The 6,051-nt window shown below is 44.8% G+C and overlaps 1 long non-coding RNA gene across 1 annotated transcript in view; it reads right to left on the reverse strand.

Annotated features, from left to right (window-relative positions):
- Nucleotides 1–1,826, reverse strand: part of LOC126418751 (uncharacterized) — a 43,769-nt gene extending 41,943 nt beyond the window's left edge. Inside the window, exon 1 of the long non-coding RNA XR_007575892.1 lies at nucleotides 1,674–1,826. This is a non-coding gene — a long non-coding RNA (uncharacterized LOC126418751). The remainder of the gene's footprint in view (nucleotides 1–1,673) is intronic.
- Nucleotides 1,827–6,051: the final 4,225 nt, after the last annotated feature.

The following is a 6,051-nucleotide window of genomic DNA, read 5'->3' on the forward strand; positions in this document are numbered from 1 at the left end:
GGACTTAACATCTGAGGTCATCAGTCCCCTAGACTTTGATCTACTTAAACCGAACTAACCTAAGAACATCACATACATCCAAGCCCGAGGCAGGATTCGAACCTGCGGCCGTAGCGGCCGCGCGGTTCCAGACTGAAGCGCCTAGAACCGCTCAGCCACACCGACTGGCTCGAAGTCTTCCACCAAAATGGCTACAGTGAAACGCAGATCAACAAGGTGCTTAAAAGGAAGAAGGAAGCAGTGACAATCCCAGAAGAAGAAGAAGAAGAAGAAGACAAACGCCTCGCGTTCCCTCCGTACGTGGGTCCGCTCTCGGCCAAAATTGCCCGACTTCTGGGCAAATACAATATCAAAACCGTTCTCCGCCCACCACCGAAGACAAGGGAGCTCTTAGGTTCTGCCAAAGACCTGCTGAAGCTTAACACACCAGGAATATACAGTGTACCACGCGAATGTGGTAAACAATACATCGAACAAACACAGCGCAGTATATCTAAGCGCTGCGAAGACATATCAGATGTGTGCGACTAGGTCGCACAGAAAAATCAGCCATAGCAAAACACAGCATAATGAAGAACATATCTTCAACTTCGAAAACACGAAGGTGCTGTGCCGAGTATCTGGCGTCTGGGAAAGTATTATCAAAGAATCCCTAGAAATAAGGATTCACCACAACCTGGTCAACAGGGATGAGGGATACCAACTCAGCAGAACATGGAACCCTGCGATAGCGGCAATCCGTCGGTAGCACGCCGGTCAAGGTCCTCCACCGCGGACGCAGACAGAATGCTTACACCGAAAACCGAACGCGGCCACTGGGGGCGAGCGCTACCCTCAACGACGCGCGCACACTGCCAGTCCACCGCAGCCTCCCGAGGTCTAGTGGACGGGGGTGACCGCGCATATAAACACCCCGCTCTCCGCGAATCTCGACAATTCGCCAGAAGATGGCTAGTATGACACTTCCCGAAACGTCACGCTATATCAACGCTACCACCCGGCTGGAAACCCGAGAAACCTTCATCACCAAGTCAGCCCTTTGTTGTCAGCATTTTGTGCGCAAATAGCTTTCTTCCATAACGTGTCTCACTTCACCAGCAGATTATGGAATTCTCTCTCTCTCTTCTGATGCGACATCAGAATAATAGGTTCTTTCTTCAAAGAATTCTCCTTACCGATGAGGCTACATTCACAAATCGTGGAAAACTGAATGTAAGAAGTACATATTATGGGGCCGCTGAGAAGCCTCACTGCCTGACGCAGGTTGAACATCAGACGCCGAGGAGTGAGAACGTTTGGTGTGGTATTATCAGAGATTACGTGATTGCACCTTATTTCATTGAAAAAACCTTAAGGGGTAAAAGATGCACACAGTTTTTTTTAGCAAAGTCTTACCGGCTGTCTAAGAGGTACGACCACTTGAAATGCATAGACATGTTAAGTCCCTGTTGTGACTGATTCTCACTACTGCTAAATAGATGTGCCCAAGTAGCCAAAAAACAATGGAAGTTCATTAATACACCACCTTAAGCAAGTACAACAGAAAGCAGATTCAGTATTAATATAACTAAAAGATCCTCCCAATCTGATAAGAGTTTCACACCAAACACAATAACATTTTCTTGAATGTACGAGCACCACTGTTATGCTAACATGGTCACTGAGTTACGTACGCTGCCCATCCTTATAGGGTATTACTGACGTAGCTGAAGTCCGTGTTGATGCATCTGCAATGACTTGGCAGTTTGGACGCGATGAGAGGTCGTAGGCTTCGACCATTGTGTGCTGCGCACTCGGCGCTGAGCCCAGAGAACTGTAACTATGAACTCCTGCTGTCGAGAGATTGGTGAGCAGCTGGGGGGCGTCCTATAAATCCGACAAACGGAAAAACACCGAGAAATTGTGATAGTGTCACATGGCCAAGCCAGTGCCGGCGATAGTCACCTGATAACCGCAACAGCTGCTGTAGGCATGATGTGCTGCGGCTGAGTTGCCGGCACCTCCGAATGGCGGCAACCCGCAATACATTATTGTGTGGTCGGCAACCGGACCGTAGGCGCCAGCCTTGGCTACAGCAGGATGGCTATGGTACCAGCATGTTAGGTGCCCGATTACTACTCGCTTGCGGCTAGGAAAGTGCTCATCCTGCTTTTTTGGGACGCAAGGTATGAGGTGAAGCGTTATCAGTTGGTTGGGATTCTCACCTGTTTTGCCACCACTGGACTTTTTCTTTGATATCAACTAAAAGTCTATGCTCAAGTTCCGATAATCCAAGAGGATTTAAAACATCATATTGTTTGCACTACCTTGATAACCTCGCCGTTGAGCGCCCATACAGTCAGTCAGAATTGCTGCAGCATGTGCAATGATATCGAAGGTATTCGAAGGTATCTGTTCAGTCTGTCCAGAAGTCTTTGTACCAGTGACCACAAAAGTATATTACAGTGGACGGTGGGTGCTTCAAACGCTTGATGACATGAATGAAGTTTCAGTTACAGCCACATTCTTTTCTGATGCACTTTCATTGCTGATGTTGATGTAATTTTGCAACATAAGTGAGGTAAAGCTGTAATTTATCAGTTTTTGCACTTAAACTTCTTGTCTTACAACTCCATTCAGTTTTTGAGATGCACCTTTCTTGGAAGCGTCTGACAGAAACGAGAGCAGAACTGTTACGGTAGTTAACTGGTGAATCATTCTTAGGTGCGATATAGTTTGCCTTCCAGTTTGTGTGTCAGTCCAGCCTCATGTAGCCAAGTGTGATTTGTAATGGTACAGGCCCAGACATGACCCTAGTGCCATATCCAGGAACAGATTGCAGCCAGCCGTTGCAGCATTTCACCATGCCAACAGATTCCACAACAGTGACCCAATTTTCTGAGCAATGACGAGATCTCAGGAAGTTCTGACGGCACTGAAGTTTGTGACAGTACTTGTCGTCCTTATTAACATGCCCCCTTTGTCATACGTATGTGTCCTCACCAACCGAGAGGTCTCTCCGTGGCTTGGCTATGCATCAACAATTGCCTTGTGTTGGTCTCTGCCACGAGGTTGCTGACACTCTTCTCATGTAGCTATTATTACCACAACCAGATGGCGAATCAACGACAGGTGCCTGATGGCCTAGACGTCAGGTCGCTTTCACTCTGTCACTATCTCCATGAAGCTACTTCCATCGCCTACTGGTCTGAGGTATAAACTGAGGTCCTCTCAGCTCTATGACATTTGGGTCAGAAGCCGCTAGATGCCCCAGACATCATTCCAGGGTTCATCATCTGATGTCATCACCTTCTCCTGCCAGGCCGGCCACTGGTCTGCATCATTCTGGCTTCCACAGATGTTAAATGTCATGCCATCCTGACTCAGCATCAGCCTACTGCTTGAAATGTCCCGGTAGCCAAGGCCATTCGCTACTACTCTGCCTCTTCAGGAAGTGCTAATAGTGGTGCATCCAAATTGGCGTGCCTGGGTGCTGGTTTCTATGGCCATCACCTGTCGCCTGCTTACTGGAGGCACGCTGCACTACATGCGGTTACGGTTGACGATACAGAACATTGCAACTTCTTGGCTGATTAAAATCGTGTGGCGGACCAGGATTCAAACACAGGACCATAGCTTTTCATGGGTACGTTCACTACTGACCGAGCACCCATGCATGACACAAATCCGTCCTCTCAGCTTTACCTCCGCCAGTATCTCATATCCGACTTCCTAAACTTCACAGTTCACCTGCGAAACTTGCAAGACTAGCACTCCTGGGAGAAAGATCTGGCACACAGTTTTAACTTGCCAGGAAGATTTATACCAGCGCACATTCCACTGCAGAGTGAAAATTTCACTCTGGAGACATCCACCAGGCTGTGGATAAGCCATGTCTCTGCAATATTGTTTCTTGCAGGAGTGCTAGACTTGCAGGTTTAGCAGGAGAACATCTTTGAAGTTTGGCAGGTAGGAGATGAGGCACTAGAGGAAGTAAAGCTCTGAGGAGGGGTTTTGTGTTGTGCTTGGTTAGCTCAAGGGGTAAAGCACCTACCCGCGAAAGGTAAGTCCAATGTTCGAGTCTCATTCCGGCACATAGTTTTAATCTGCCAGAAAGTTTCAAATCAGCTCACATTCCTCTGCAAAGCGAGAATATCATTCTGAACAAAGAATATTTACAGCATTTGGCTGCCTCTATCGTCTTCGTCTCCAGTAGGGAAGCATTTGCCCATTCAAATCTCCTCATCAGCATTACAGATTAGCCTCAGTTTTAAATTAAACTCTTCTCCACTGTTGCTCTTTCGTAAGTAGATTGTATTAGCAGCGTCAATCTGGGGCACTGCATCAGCCAGACGCGAGAGTTCCATATAACAACACAAACTTACTCATAAGACAGCGGTCGGTTTTATATTCAAAACAGATAAATCATAAGTCTCAATATTGTGATTTCTCCAATACTAGTAATTGTATTTTGAAGAGTGAAACACCGTTAAATTTGTCTCTCTGATAAATTTGATACCAGCAACAAAAATTACTACAGTTGATACCGATAACTTTGTAGTTAATCTTTTTCTTATTTTTCCTGGTATTTATCCCATCTGACGAAGGTTCAGATTTTTCAGAATTTACTAAAATTTATTTGATTATTTAATGTTTCACTTCCAGACACCACAGGCATCAAGATATTGGAGGAAGTTGTGTGCGGCATTTGTCTGTGAATCTTGTAAACTTCGTCCTGTGTGTTATCATACTTTAATCGTTTATGTAGTGTACTGCATACTCTGAGGCGGAATCTGGGACCAGCCCAGCGTATGCCTAACCGAGTATGAGAAACTGCCAAAAAACCACATTGCAGGTGGTCATTGTACTGGCTCACAGTTGTCAATCCACCACGTGGATTCGTTGTGGATTCGGCTCACATCCCTGTCTCGCAACCTAGCACGCTACGCGTTATGCTATCGAAGGAAGCACGATGACTACGTAATTATGTACCTATGAAAAGAGACTATAAGTCATTTAGTGAGGACGTTCTCACAAATCATTTCAGTAAGAACAGAATACCGATATCTTAAACGGTTCAAAAAGAGATCAGCTTAGTTGTATCACCATATGTATCTGCATTAGAAACTCAATAGTATTGTCAGAGACAATTATATTCTTCGTCACATACAAAGTACCGCAATATACAGTGTGAAAGGCTGTTCCTCTTTTCAATCAAAAGAGAGCGACCATGTTTCGTCAAATATTTGAGGAAAGTGACACAAAACTCCCTAGAAACTACAGAACGGTTATTTGTCAAATTTTCATAACCCAACCAACAGTGGGAAATGAAAAAAATGTGGTATTTAAAAAACGGTCAAATGTTTTGTGAAAAGATTTGACCAAAAGTAAGAAATAAAATAGCTTAGAGAACATTTGCTGTGCTTCTGAATGGTACTGAAAATCATGCACAGCAAATCCTCTAGCTCTCTTTAAGATTTAAGACTGAGTTAAACACCGAATTCTAAATTCTCAATCGAAATCTCAATCGCTATACTTAATTTTGAGCACCATTCAAAGGTATGGAAAAATTTTCCGTAAACTATTTTAAAAATGTTCAGATGTTTGTGAATTCCTAAGGGACCAAACTGCTCAGGTCATCGGTCTCTAGACTGACACACTACTTAAACTAACTTACACTAAGAACTACACACACACCCATGCCCGAGGGAGGACTCGAACCTCCGACGGAAGGGGCCGAGCAATCCGTGACATGGAGCCTCAAACCGCGTGGCCACTCCGCGCGGTAACTATTTTATTTCTCACTTTTAGACAAATTATTTTATAAAACATTTGATCATTTTTTCCATTTTTCCTTTTTTTAATTTTATTCCTTCTACCTGTGCACTAGCCAGTAACTTCTGATCTATGCAAGCGATTTGTTTATGAGGCATATTTACGCTATGAACGGTAGAGCAAACATTAACTGGCAGACACAGATCAACCGGCAGAACTCCTAAAGCCTCACCAGCCACGCTCTGACCCACCAGAGAACACTAATTAATCGTAACTCTCACATTATTTATTTCAGCA

Source organism: Schistocerca serialis, chromosome 9 (genome assembly GCF_023864345.2).
Source record: "Schistocerca serialis cubense isolate TAMUIC-IGC-003099 chromosome 9, iqSchSeri2.2, whole genome shotgun sequence".
Lineage (NCBI taxonomy): Eukaryota > Metazoa > Arthropoda > Insecta > Orthoptera > Acrididae > Schistocerca > Schistocerca serialis.